Raw genomic sequence first — 15,168 nt, 5'->3', positions numbered from 1 at the left:
ATCCAGTTGAAGGTGCCACTTGAAGCAAATACTGTATTTTTGTTAACGGAACTTTGGGAAAGGTACAGCATCTTCTTAAATGGAACATTTTAAATGGGAAATAAAGCAGCATTGCAAGGCATGGTTTTTAACACTTCTGAAATAAATTTCAAAAACCTTTTGTCTATAAAATGCATAGTTTGTTATTGGCTAGCTGATATGAAAATTTATTAAAGGAAGAGTTGAGCTGGAATGTCTGAGAAGCTTTTCTTGGTTCATATCAAAATGGCCATACAGCAGCAACAAATTTTATTAAGGCCATTGGTCAATCAATGTGATCTATCCCACTGTGTTTGTCAAATTAATAATACCCTAATGAGGCTTTTAATTGCTGTGGAGTTTTAAGTAATCAGCTCCTGGAAAGCAGGAAAAAGAGTCCCTAAAATGCAGCCATGAGGTGCATTTGCCACCCTTTACCCCAAGCCTATATGATATCTGCATCCACATGTATGTATGTATGTGTCCCAGAAGCACGAAGCTGAAGCCTGAAGATGACGAATGAGACTTCGTCGAAACGTTGCGAAGACACTTCCAATTTTATGCAGGAGAAAACCCGAATAACCAAAGACCTACATATATATATATATATATATATATATATAGATATATATATAGATATATATAGATATATATAGATATATATAGATATATATAGATGTTTTCTGAGGTTTTCACGGGTGTTTGTATATAGGTCTTTGGTTGTTCGGGTTTTCTCCCGTGTAAAATTGGAAGTGTCTTGGCGACGTTTCGACGAAGTCTCATTCGTCATCTTCAGGCTTCAGCTTCGTGCTTCTGGGAGCAATGTGTGATCGCAGCTGTTTCTTCCTTTTAACTGCTAGTGGGGTTTGAACTGATTGGGTGGGAGCTTGGCTGTGCTCTGATTGGATGGGGTTTTTTTTGTGCTCTGATTGGCTGGGGGTGTGTCCTGTGTTGGTGGGGGCTTGGTTGTGCTCAGTTTAGTCTGTGTTGCAGGGGGATTTGAGCTGGTGAGCTGCATAGCTGTTGTTTGGCTTTGTGGTCGTGCTACATCTTCATAGTGGGTGTCAGTCTGCTGCATGTATGGATTGGAGGGGTTTGAAATGGCTAATGTTGCAGCTGCGGTCTGGCTTCTGGTCCTTGGTCGTGCTTCATGATCAGTGTGGGTTTGGGTCTGCTTTCTGGGTGGATGTGCGGTGGTGACATCCTGTGTGGACCTCGTGAGTGTGGGTCTGGTGTCATTCCTCGTGTTAGGGACTCGTTTGTCAATAAGGGCAGGTTTCCAAATGGCTGGTAGGCGGGAGGTGTCATCTCGTTTGTTCATGCTGTGTGGGCGTTTTTCTATCTCAATGGCTTCTCTGATTATTCTGTTGTTAAAGTGTTCAGTTTTGGCGATAGTTCTGGTCTTTTTAAAGTCAATATCATGTCCTGTGACTTTAAAGTGTTGGACCAGGGAAGAAGTTGGTTCCTCTTTTTTGAATGAGTTCTTGTGTATATATATGTGTGTGTGTGTGTGTGTGTGTGCGTGTGTGTATGTGTGTATGTATGTATGTGTGTGTGTATATATGTGTGTGTGTGTGTGTATGTATGTATGAGTATATATATATATATGTGTGTGTGCATGTGTGTGTGTGTGTGTGTGTGTGTGTGTGTGTATGCATGTATGTATGTATGTGTATATATATATATATATACCCCTGTTTCCAAATATATGTACACATTTTTTTGGTGGGGGTGTCCATACACACTTGTATTTTCAGGTTAAAATTTGCAAGCAACTTTTAACTTTTGCAAAAGGTAAAGCTGTCTGTAGATTTCATTTCATTTGATACTTATTTGGACCTATATAGACTTGGAGTTGGGATCAGGGTTAAGTTAATCACTCTGGGATTGTTGTGGTTTAAAAAGTACTTTGTGCATTTGAAGGAATTATTTTAAAATATCTTGAGAATGAAACCCTTTAGAAGAAAGGGGACAAATGCAGGCTAGGGCTGCATTTTTGTGACTCCTTTTTCCTGTATTCAAAGCATTGTTTTTTTAAAACGCCACCAAAATTAAAAGTGTATTAGGTTATTATTTATTTTACAATGCATAAAATAGGGTTTGTCTCCCAAACACCATGCTGCCTAGGATTATGTTTAGCATTAATGCTAATCATGTATCCCTGGGTTGACTGTCATCCTTTTCTTGATGGGATTAGGTTCAACACACCTCAGTTCAACCCTACAATTAGGGTTATTTTTTTTTTTAATTTACATTTATATCCCACCCTTCTCCGAAGACTCAGAGCAGCTTACAATGTATAAGGCAATAGTCTCATTCTATTTGTATATTTACAAAGTCAACTTATTGCCCTCCCAACAATCTGGGTCCTCATGACTTTGCAAGTGTTGCATCATGCGGGGGAAGAGAGTTATGCAGGTCATATCCAGGGGAAGGGAGTTATATACATCCCTTCTACAGTGAACTAATGATGCCTTGGTTAAAAAAAAGTATACATTCTTACTAATAGGTGAGGTCTTGATCCTATCCTGAACCTTAGGAGAAACCAATAGCAACTCTGACTGCCTTCTGCCCAGTCACCTAATGGGCTTATGTGAGACAGCTGTGCTTTGCCTCAATCAAATGCTTTGTGCTGCAAGGAACACAATGTGCCTTGACATGTTGCTTCTGGAAGCTTCCTTCTCATGCCAATAGCTGGGAGAGGTTTCAGCACAGAGCATGTGGGATCTTCGTTTCATTGCTTAAAAGCCAGGGCAGGCTGCGTTGCCAAGCAAGGCTGTTTTTAAGAAGCATCTTGAAGCAAAGTGAATCTGCCATGACTTGTATTGACCAAACACAATATCGTATGCAAGATCTTTAAGAACCACTCAGATTTTTCTCTGTATAACAAAGATAAAGGAGGTCAGCTGAACAAACAGAATTCAGCAAGTATGTACAAATAGTTCTGCTCTCCCTCCTCTGTTGGAAGTTGGAATGTAACAAATTCCCTATGACCTAACTATTCTACAATTCAAAAATTAACTATCACTCTACTGGCAATAGCACAGCTTCTATTGAAATGATGGTATTCCTAAGAAGTTGCTGCTAGTGAATTTTCCAAAGAGTTAATCAAGAACTCAGTTAACCTTAGTTGGAAGCTTCCGATGGGCTTTTTTTCCTGAGGTCTCCAGTTCCTCTTCTCTCTCTGGATACTGGTGTTCAGTATAGAAATTATTCCACGTTGTGTCATTTTCCTTAAAAGGTGATTATTACATTAAATCCATTTTCTTGTCTTGAATCCTGCTGGAACTTGCTTTTCTTTAGCAACCCAAGAAAGCCCAATTTCATCTTTGCTTGCTTGCCATTCTTCTTCTCCTCTCCCTTTCTCCAACTTTCATTCAACTCCTTCTTATTTATTTATTTATTTATTTTATTTATTATTTACATTTATATACTGCCCTTCTCCGAAGACTCAGGGCGGTTTACAGCCAAGTTAAAAAGACATATACAAAAATTAAAACAAATATTTGAAATTTAAAAATCTGAAACCGAATATTAGGCCGAATATTAAAATAACAGGTAATAAAACCACTCAATTAAAAATTACTCTTAGGCCAACCCTGCTCGGTGAAACAAAAAAGTCTTGAGCTCACGCTTAAAGGCCCGGAAGTCGGGAAGAAGGCGTAGCCCCAGAGGCAGTTCGTTCCATAGGGTAGGTGCCCCCACAGAGAAGGCTCTTCCCCTGGGGGCTGCCAGCCGACATTGTTTAGCTGACTGCACCCCGAGGAGACCCTCCCTCCCTGTGGGAGTGCACAGGTCGATGGGAGGCTATTGGCGGCAGTAGGCGGTCCCGTAAGTAACCTGGTCCTATGCCATGGAGCGCTTTAAAGGTGATCACCAACACCTTGAATTGCACGCAGAAGACCACCGGCAACCAGTGCAGCTTGCGTAGGAGAGGTGTTATATGGAAGCTCCGAGACGCTCCCTCTATCCCCCGCGCAGCCGCATTCTGTACTAGTTGAAGTCTCCCGGTGCTCTTCAAGGGGAGCCCCATGTAGAGAGCATTGCAGTAATCCAGGCGGGAGGTAATGAGGGCATGAGTGACCATGCATAATGAATCCCGGTCCAGGAAGGGACGCAGTTGGCGGATCAGGCGAACCTGATAAAAAGCTCCCCTGGCAACGGCCGTCAAGTGTTCTTCCAATGACAGCCGTGCATCCAGGAGAACGCCTAAGCTGCGAACCAACTCCCTGGGGGCCAATGACTCACCCCCCACAGTCAGTGACGGAACTAGCTGACTGTACCGGGACGCCGGCATCCACAGCCACTCCGTCTTGGAAGGGTTGAGTTGAAGTCTGTTCGTCCCCATCCAGACCCGAACGGCTTCAAGGCACCGGGACATCACATCGACGGCTTCGTTGGGGTGATCCGGGGTGGAAATGTACAGTTGAGTGTCATCAGCATACAGCTGGCAACTCACCCCAAAACCACGGATGATCTCCCCCAACGGCTTCATATAGATGTTGAACAGGAGGGGCGAGAGAACCGACCCCTGTGGCACCCCACATGTGAGGTGCCTCGCGGTCGATCTCTGCCCCCCCGCCAACACTGTCTGCAAGCGGTCGGAGAGATAGGAACCACCGAAAAACGGTGCCCCCCACCTCCCAGGCCCCCCAACCGCTGCAGCAAGATACCATGGTCGATGGTATCAAAAGCCGCTGACTTTCTTGATAGCTTCTTAGCCATTTAAATTTTTACTACGAGAGAGACATTCTGTGTGATATCCCATACCTTTCCATCTCTCAGCATTTTCCCCATGTTCAGATTATTAGCCAAAAGTAGTTTGTATGTCTGGGCAGTCACATAACAATGACTTTTAGCTTCTCCTTTCTGTCACAGACTCCCCAAAGTTCTGCACAGTTCAATCACTTAGATATAAACCAATTTGAACTTGGTAGTATATATAGGTCTGAGCCATGTTTGCATTAGTTAAATTGTGGTAGACTCTTGCTTCTAACACCGCCAACTTATTCTTATTGCTTTAAAAGGTAATATAACTTTTAAAGCCTTTTGGGGGATTGAGATTTCAGCAAGAATATTTCACAGATTTGATGTCTCTTGCATAAAAGAGAGTGCTTCATTTGCTAATATCTGAATTGATAATGGAGCACTTGTGTAATTGCAAGATAAAAGGTGTTTAAGGTTAAATATTCTCAGCAGCTGTTCCTCCTTCTAGGCACTGAATGATACCGATGAAGACAATACTGAATAAAAACCAAGTATGCTTCTGGGAAAGAGATTCAGCCTTTCAAGCTAGCTCCATTTCTATTCCCCAAATGTCTACAATGCATGTTTAAATTAGAATACAGGCATTTCCTGGGTTAAGAAGTCTGACTTACAGGCAACATGTATTTGCAAGCAGGCTGCCTATTACTAAAAATGGTGGACGTGCAATGTTTTCATGAACCGCTGAAACCTCATGTTTCTAATATACAGCCTGTTTTCAGTTGTTTTCAGCGGTTCATGAAAACATTGTGCAGCTTCAAAGGTTTGGCGGCTCAAGGAAAGAGCATGTCGTCCACCATTTTTAGTAAGAGGCAGTCCATTTATAAATACAAGTTCTGATTTATGTAAAAATTCAAGTTCAAGAAATGAACTTGAATTTAGCAATGAAACTCGGTCTTAACTCAGGGGCTGCCTGTACTTCTTGGCAGTTTTCATCTCTTTCAAAACTGTAGGCCAACATTCATATTGCTATACTTGTGAGTAGATCTAATTTTTTAGGAATCTATGTCTTGCATCAAGAACATTAGTCAATACGTAGGTTACACTTTGAGGATGATTTAGAAGTACTTGAGGCTAAGAGCAAGCACAGCCCCTTTTTGCAATTCATTTCAGGGGTCTGTGTATTAAAGTTAATGCAACCATTAAAGCAGTGGCTCTTCAATACCACCCCCCAAAGGTTCATGAAAAAGCCTGAAAAAATGTTTTTGATGACTAGTATTGCTGCAATCAAGCATGTCTGCAGTACTTCATTTTCATGTCTGAAGAGAGCATGCTGCACAGCCTGCTAATCAGAATTCACTTGAATTATCCCCATCTGGCTGATTATCCTTTGTGTCTACCCATAAGTCCTGCTTTCTTTGGGTGGGTCTAATAATTATTCCACACATATACTACACGCCAAAGAAAAGAACTTTCTATAATTTCTCTGTTGCCTGCTCCCACCTCTGCCTCACTTTCTGGTGGTTCACTAGATAGCAAAAACAAACAAGCAAAACCCCTCCAAATCCTGAGAGGCTGAAAGATTAGAAAGATGAGGAAAAATCAATCGTAAAAAAAATGTAAATTAATGCATGTCAGTAACTTGCAGACCTGTGTTGAAATTTGCAGCCATTGTGGCACAATGTTAAATCTGGAAAAAGCTTTTTTTTACCCAGAGATGCTGGGTAGAATTAAAGAAGATCAAATTCTAAGCAAAACATGAAGCTCTCTGCAGGAAGATATGATCAAATATTATGGTTTGATCTGTTTGGTTTCATTTTCAGAGGAAAATGGCATGGTGAAGAACAGCCTGGACAAACTTATCCATTAGTAGCCACAGAGCCTACGGCCAACAAAATTACTATAGTAATGACAAAAGACAACACAAAAATATTTAATATGTTTAATTGAAACAGGCAAGGAATGCATAAAATTTGAAGCTCAAATTAAAGGAATTATTTGTAACCTATAGACATAGCATGAATACTACAATTTAATAACTTTGATGATATGTAACAGACTTCATAATTAATTACAAAATTATACACTTGCACATATGTATGCAATATTTCTATGAAGAATATGAATAAAATATTGAAAATTATATTAAATATAATTTTAATAACATAATTTTCATGGAGGCAGAATCCATAAATGCAGAGGTGTCTAGGGTCCACAAAAATCATAATGCAGCCCTGGGAGTAGGGAGAGGAAGGAATGTCATGAAACCTCTTCCATGCAAAGTTTAATGTTATCATAGCGCTGGGTCATGTTGAGGACTTTAAAGGAAAAAATGTTTGCCTTTACAAAAAAGACATGAGGCATATAAGCCAGTTTGGATATAAGAAGCATTTTTTACCATAAAACTATAAGTAGGTGGAAAAATTTTTTGGAGGACTTAAAAAGATGCCTGAAAATTCTGTTTAACTACTTAATTAATTCAAACGCTCTTATATGAAGCCACAAAACCAAGCAATTTAGATTCTGACAAACTTTTAGTATTTCTGAGGACTAAATCCTAAATTTGGGACATAAGGATTTGAGGTCTTTTGAGGTCTTTTTTCTGAAATAATCATTAAACAATGTAGGCAGACATACATCATTTCTCCCTGTGCCATGAATTTGGAATATATTTATTTATTTATTTTGTCACAACATCATACAAAAAGATTATATAGTATATACACATATAAACATATATAGGAAGAAGAAAAGAAGAACAATAGGACAGGAACGGTAGGCACGTTTGTGCGCTTATGCACGCCCCTTATGGTCCTCTTAGGAATGGGGTGAGGACAATAGTAGAAAGTTTTTGGTTAAAGCTATTAGGATTATGGGAAGAGACCACAGAGTCAGGTAAAGTATTCCAAGCACTGATGATTCTGTTGCAGAAGTCATATTTTCTGCAATCTAGATTAAAGCGGTTTACATTAAGTTTAAATCTATTGGTTGCCCTTGTATTATTGCAATTAAAGCTGAAGTAGTCTTTGACAGGAAGGACATTACAATAGATGATTCTGTGAGTTAAACTTAGGTCTTGTCGAAGGCGACGGAGTTCCAAGTTTTCTAAGCCCAGAATTTCAAGTCTGGTGGGATAAGGTATTTTGTTGTTTTCTGAGGAATGAAGAACTCTTCTTGTAAAATATTTCTGGACACGTTCAATTGTATTGATGTCAGAGATGTGGTGAGGGTTCCAAACAGGTGAGCTGTATTCTAGAATTGGTCTAGCAAATGTTTTATATGCTCTGGTTAGTAGTGTGGTGTTTTTGGAAAAGAAGCTACGCAAAATTAGGTTTACAACTCTTAGAGCTTTTTTTGCTATGTAGTTGCAGTGGGCTTTGGCACTTAGATCATTTGACATGAAAACTCCAAGGTCTTTAACGGGATGGGGGTCGTCTGTAAGGTAATGTCCATCTAGTATGTACTTAGTTTTAGAGTTCTTTTTTCCTATATGTAAGACTGAGCATTTGCTGGTTGAAATTTGGAGCTGCCAATTTTTAGACCAAGCGGTTATTTATTTTATTTATTTATTTATTTATTATTTAAATTTTTATACCGCCCTTCTCCCGAGGGACTCAGGGCGGTTTACAGCCAGATAAAATGACAGTACTATTACAAAATAAATACTATTAAAAATACCACTAAAAAACTTATTCAAATTGGCCGCAATTAAAATTTAACAAATAATAAAACCCATTAAAAACCCATTAAAAACCCATTTAAAACCCCTTAAAAACCCACGAATTTTAAAAACTAATCCAGTCCTGCGCAGATGAACAAATAAGTTTTAAGCTCGCGACGGAAGGTTCGGAGGTCCGGAAGTTGACGAAGTCCTGGGGGGAGTTCGTTCCAGAGGGCGGGAGCCCCCACAGAGAAGGCCCTTCCCCTGGGTGTCGCCAGACGACACTGTTTCGCTGACGGCACCCTGAGAGTCCCTCTCTGTGAGAGCGCACGGACGGTGAGAGGTATCCGGTAGCAGTAGGCGGTCCCGTAAGTAACCCGGCCCTATGCCATGGGCGCTTTGAAGGTGTTCACCAGAACCTTGAAGTGCACCCGGAAGGCCACAGGCAGCCAGTGCAGTCTGCGCAGGATAGGTGTCACAGGGGAGCCACGAGGGGCTCCCTCTATCACCCGCGCAGCTGCATTCTGGACTAACTGAAGCCTCCGGATGCTCTTCAAGGGAGCCCCATGTAGAGAGCATTGCAGTAATCCAGGCGAGGCGTCACGAGGCGTGAGTGACCGTGCACAGGGCATCCCGGTCTAGAAAGGCGCAACTGGCGCACCAGGCGAACCTGGTAAAAGCTCTCCTGGAGGCGGCCGTCAAGTGATCTTCAAAAGACAGCCGTTCATCCAGGAGGGCGCCCAAGTTGCGCACCTGCTCCATCGGGGCCAATGACTCGCCCCGACAGTCAGCTGAGGACTCAGCTGACTGTACCGAGATGCCGCATCCACAGCCACTCTGTCTTGGAGGATTGAGCCTGAGCCTGTTTCTCCCCATCCAGACCCGTCGGCTTCCAAGCACCGGGACAACACTTGATAACCGTTGGGGTGGCCCGTGTGAAAAGTACAGCTGGGTGTCATCAGCGTACAGCTGGTACCTCACACGAAGCCACTGATGATCTCACCCAGCGGCTTCATATAGATGTTGAACAGAAGGCGAGAGGATCGACCCTGCGGCACCCACAAGTGAGGTGTCTCGGGCCGACCTCTGCCCCCTGTCAACACCGTCTGCGACCGATCGGAGAGATAGGAGGAGAACCACCGATAAGCGGTGCCTCCACTCCCAATCCCTCCAACCGGCGCAGCAGGATACCATGGTCGATGGTATCAAAAGCCGCTGAGAGGTCTAATAGGACCAGGGCAGAGGAGCATCCTCATCCCTGGCCCTCCAGAGATCATCCACCAACGCGACCAAAGCCGTCTCAGTGCTGTAACCGGGCGGAAGCCGGACTGGAGCAGGTCTAGATAGACAGTTTCATCCAGGTGCAAGGAAACTGATATGCCACCATACTCTCTACAACCTTCGCCACGAAGGAAGGTTGGAGACGGACGATAATTACCTAAAACAGCCGGGTCCAGGAAGGCTTCTTGAGGAGGGTCTCACCACCGCCTCTTTCAAGGCGGTCGGAAAGACTCCCTCCACCAAGGAAGCGCTCATAATAGCCTGGAGCCAGCCTCGTGTCACCTCCTGAGTGGCCAGTACCAGCCAGGAGGGGCACGGGTCCAGTAAACATGTGGTGGCATTCAACCTCCCCAGCAACCTGTCCATGTCCTCGGGGGCGACAGGGTCAAACTCATCCCATAAAATATCCCCAAGACCACCCTCAGCCGTCTCACCGCGTCACTGCAATCTTGATCTAGACCCTCCCGAGCTGAGCGATTTTATCGTATAGATAACCGTTAAACTCCTCAGCACGTCCCTGCAGCGGGTCATCCCGCTCCCCTGATGTAAAAGGGAGCGAGTCACCGAAACAGGGCAGCTGGGCGGTTATCTGCCGATGCAATGAGGAGGAGGCGTAGCTCGCCTCGCTTCCTCATTGCCACTAGGTAAGCCCTAGTATAGGACTTCACTAGTGTCGATCAGCCTCGAGCAGCTAGACCTCCAGGAACTCTCTAGGCGTCTTCTCCGGCGCTTCATCCCCTCAACTCCTCGGAGAACCAAGGGCGGTTGGGACCTGCGCCGGGTCAGAGGCCGCAAAGGCACGACACGGTCTAAGGCCCCGCGCGCGGCCCGTTCCCAGGCATAACAAGTTCCTCAGCCGAGCCGTGAGCCAGACCGTCAGGAAATGGCCCAAGCTCCGTCCGGAACCCCTCCGGGTCCATCAGGCGCCTGGGACGGAACCAGCGTATCGGCTCCGTCTCCCTGCGGTGGTGAATGGCGGTCAGAAAGTCCAGGCGAAGAAGAGAGTGATCTGACCATGACAAAGGTTCAATGACTATTTCCTTTAAGTCCAGATCTCTCAACCACTGACCAGAGACAAAAACCAAGTCCAGAGTGCCACCCCCGATGTGAGTAGGGCCATCCACTACTTGGGTCAGGTCCAAGGCCGTCATGGAGGCCATGAACTCCCGAGCTGCCGTTGATGACGAGCCGGAAGATGGCAAGTTAAAATCCCCATGACTAAAAGTCTGGGGTCTCAACTACCACTCAGCCAGCACCCCCAAGAGCTCGGGCAGGGCAGCTGACACGCAGCAAGGAGCCAGGTACGTGATCAGCAAACCCATCTGACACCTATGGCCCCATCTCACAAGGAGGGATTCACACCCGGCAATCTGAGGTACAGTGGTAGATGGTCAAGGTCGTTTTGAATGATAGAAGTGTTGTCTGTGGTGTTAAATAGTTTGACATCGTCAGCAAAGAGAACACAATTACTTGAGATATGGTCACAAAGATCATTAATGTATAGAATGAAGAGTGTTGGTCCAAGGGCTGCCTTGAGGCCACTCTTGACAGGAACAGGATTTGATAAAGCATTGCCAATTTTGACCACTTGTTGTCTGTTAGACAGAAAAGCAGATATCCATTTGTGGAGGGGTCCTGAGATGCCATAGGATGTTAGTTTAAGGAGAAGTTTATCGTGTACTACTGAGTCAAAAGCTTTGCAGAAGTCTATGTAGATTGCATCTATTGATTTGCCTTGATCTAGATTTGAAGTCCATATGTTTTTGCAGTGGAGAAGTTGTAAGTTACATGATAACTTTTCCTGAAACCAAATTGTTTGTTGGAGAGTAGGTTGTTAGTTTCTAAGTGTGAGGTAATGGATTGATTGATGATAGATTCCATGACTTTGCAGGTGACGCAGCAAAGGGAGATCGGTCTGTAGTTTTCGACTAAGCTGGGGTCTCCTTTTTTGAAGATGGGGATGACTGTGGCTAGTGACCAAAGTTTGGGAAGAGAACTGGTAGTGAAAGCTTTATCAAAGATAATACTTAGGGGTTCAGCTATATTAATGGAAAGTTTTTAAGAAATATGCACATAGACCATCAGGTCCAATAGAAAGCGATGGTTTTAAGTTGTGAAGAGCTTTACCAACGTTGTCTTCTGTGAAATCTATATGAGTTAAATCATCATAGTCATTGCTGGTTCGTTTGTGGAATGTTGGATATGTGTTATCGGAGTTAACAAAAACTGAGCCAAAGAAAATGTTGAAGAGGTTTGCTTTGACTGTTTCGTCATTGCATTCTTTGTTGTTAGAATCTTTTAGTGGTGGGATGGATCTTGAATCTTTAAGTTTACTGTTGACAAAATTATAAAAGGCACGATTGGAATTTGTGCGTAGAAGGTTTTCTTCTTGCTTGGTGTGGTAATTTGTGCATTCAGTTTTTATTTGGTTGCATATGTTTCTGTAACGGTTTCTGAAGTTTGTAACATAGCCTTTTTTGTTTCTTTTCAGAGGATTTTTTTTGATTGAAGCTTTTTATTGATATGGGTAGTTTGTTTTTCTTGGACATGGTAGTCATTCGTGGTACATATAATTTAATGACTCTATTGATTTCAAGTAGGAAGATTCTATAGAGGTCATCAGCGGTTATGCAGGTTGCAAACAGATTTTGCCAGTTCAGAAGTGAAAGATCGTTGTTTATAAGGTCGTAATTGGCTTTCTTGAAGTTGTAGTTGGGAGTTCTGGTGTTATGACGATTTAAGTATGGACGTATATTGAGACGAAAATCAATCATGCAGTGGTCACTGTTTGAAAAAGGTTCTTTAATTTGTAGTCCGTAAATTGAGTTTGGATTGTTGCAGAAGATGAGGTCAAGGCAGTTGTTGAGTCTTGTATTGTTAGTTACAAGTTGTTCAAGACCTAGGTTTGTAACAGCGTTGTATAGTGTATACAGTGAAATGTATAGTGTATAGTGTATATAGTGAAATGATCATGCAACAGTGTCCATTCAAAACAACAGCTTGTTATAGCACTTTAAATAGTGACAGATTTATTGTTTTTATGGCCTACATTCATCAAAAGCAAGCAATTTAACCTTGGCATATTAGTATAAACAAATGAACACACAAACTCTTCTGAGTATGTGGAATTATAAACCGGGTGTTTAAAGCAGTGGTGAAATGTAAAATTTGTTACTACCGGTTCTGTGGGCATGGCTTGGTGGGGGGTAATGTGACTGGGTGGGTGTGGCCAACTTTTTTTTTTTTTACTTTTAAAAGCATTTTTTCTACAACCTCTTTTTTTTAAAGGCAAAAAAAAGCATTTTTTTGCCTTTAAAAGAAAAAAAAAGCCTCTGACAATCAGGCAACTCAGCTGGGATCGTCAGAGGAGCCTTTTAAAAGCTTTTTTTCTACAACCTCTTTGGCCAAAGAGGTTGTTAAAAATGCTTTTAAAAGCCTCTGATGATCCCAGCTGAGCTGCACAATCATCAGAGGTTTTTCAACTGAAGAAAAAATGATTTTAAAAGTAAAAAAAAACCCCCTCTGATGATTGCATGGCTCAGCTGGGCATGAGGGGGGGGCAGGGATTTTTGCTACCGATTCTCCAAACCACCCACCGCCATCACTTCCGGATTGGGCAATCCAGTCTGAACTGGGAGCATTTCACCCTTGGTTTAAAGGGATATTGCTTGCAGAATTTTTCACACTGAGAATGATGGCAGTCATATGCAAACTTCTCTGGAGGTAGGCATGGCTCCTATAGAGGATAGGTCACAGATCTAAAGTACTCAGTGTTGATAGGAGGTGAGAGAGATCAAAGCTAAAGCCTTGGTTTGTGAGATATCTCAGCTTTCAATGCCCTTGGCCCGCTTACACCCTATTGATCATTTAGATGAAGTTGTTAGAGGACATTATTTGTTGGCTTGATGTCAAGTGTTATCAGTACACTAATGATGATAGCCAATCTAGACTAAGCACTGTCCTGCTTAGGATTTATCTGCAACTGGGGAATCTTCCTGTAATCTCAACTCTTGCTTGAGAAGGAGATAACAACTATAGAAAAGCAGGCCTTTGCACTAATTCATCTTGTGCATCCGGTGTATGGTTTCTGGACTGAGAGGCCATTCTCACAATCACCCATGCTTTGGCCACCCATAAAGGCCATTAGCAAGTTATGCCTGGTCTAAAAAGCAGCAGCTCCAGCAATGACGGGCAAGCTTCACTATACCCATTCCTGATATAGGGGGTGCACTTGTCAGCCGGCTTCTGGTGAAGTCAAAGTGCTGGTTGTCACCTATAAAACCCTGCATGGCTTTGTTACTTGAGGGACTCCCTGTTTGCCCATCCTATATGCTCTAACAGGTTAGTCTGCTCTGGGTTCCATCACTTAACCAGTGCTAGTCAATAGAATCCAGAGAGTTGACCTTCTCTGTAGGAGATCCACATGGCTCCTACAGTGCCTGCCTTCAGGCAATCTTTGAAAACTTGGTTGGGTCCCAGGCCAGAAGTTAGATGGGTGGATCTAAAAGAGGGTAGATCCTCTTTTAGTGGCAAATACGCATAAACACAATTGGTGTTCTGATCACAAGGTGGCTACGATCTTGACTTTGATGACCACATCCTCCAGACACCATGACACTAGGGCTTGCATCAGTTTCTGTTGTGCATTGGCTCCTAAAGAAAAACAATTAGCTATCAAGTACAGAGGATACCAAAGGTGGCCTTTGGCTGAATTTTCTGATGAAAATTTTTAAAGTATATTTTTCAAATTTATATTGCCCCCATCTTGCAAAACAAGGAACTTTTAGCAGCGTACAAGAAAGTTAAAAAGCTATAATACACAAATAACAACTATTATCATTATTAAAATCATTAGAAGCTACAAAAATACAGCCAAAAATGGGTAAAAGAATGTGAATAATATTGATCATAGATGGGAATGTTAAAACTGTAAATCAGTTTGCTTCAGATGACTCCCCCCTCCCACACTACATATTATAATAGCTCTGTAAGAGTATCATCCCTGGTTGGCATTAACCAAGATTTTTTTAAAAAAACTGCTGTCAGGTTTAAAGAGCAAAACTAAGATCCATGGCAGCCATAAATCTCTCTTGCTGCCAACGCAAGCTGATGAGAGGCAGCCTGATGGAGTACTCTCCTTTGCCATGCTGGTCATGGGCATTAATTACTTCTCTTTGCCTGCCCTCTAAGAGAGTTGCAAGGTGGAAGAGCCAACACTCTTTATCTGCAGCCATGTTGCTATAGCAGCTAAAGCTGCTGAACACAAGCTTTTTTGTTAAAATTCATGGACTGGCTCCAAGTTCCCCCTCCCCTTCATCAGAGGTTTCACAAGTCTCTGAATTACGCATTCTGCCTGCAGGAAAGAAGGGCGAAGCTCTGGGAGGCCCGATTGTGCCAGGCTGAGGTTACAGCCCTCACTATGGCGACCACCAATGGTGAGGCGGTTCTATGCACCCTGGCACCAACAAAGCTATTTGCATGCAATAGGCACAAAAGGCAGCTCC

General features: G+C 42.9%; 1 protein-coding gene across 1 annotated transcript in view; it reads left to right on the top strand.

Annotated features, from left to right (window-relative positions):
- The window catches only part of RAB44 (RAB44, member RAS oncogene family), a 123,978-nt gene extending 112,796 nt beyond the window's left edge, over positions 1 to 11,182 (top strand). Inside the window, exon 8 of the transcript XR_009154281.1 lies at positions 11,061 to 11,182. The gene's annotated coding sequence lies outside the window, so the exon portion shown is untranslated. The remainder of the gene's footprint in view (positions 1 to 11,060) is intronic.
- Positions 11,183 to 15,168: the final 3,986 nt, after the last annotated feature.

The sequence above is a fragment of the Ahaetulla prasina genome, chromosome 3, assembly GCF_028640845.1.
Source record: "Ahaetulla prasina isolate Xishuangbanna chromosome 3, ASM2864084v1, whole genome shotgun sequence".
Classification (NCBI taxonomy): Eukaryota; Metazoa; Chordata; class Lepidosauria; order Squamata; family Colubridae; genus Ahaetulla; species Ahaetulla prasina.
This window is presented reverse-complemented; position numbering and strand designations above follow the sequence as displayed.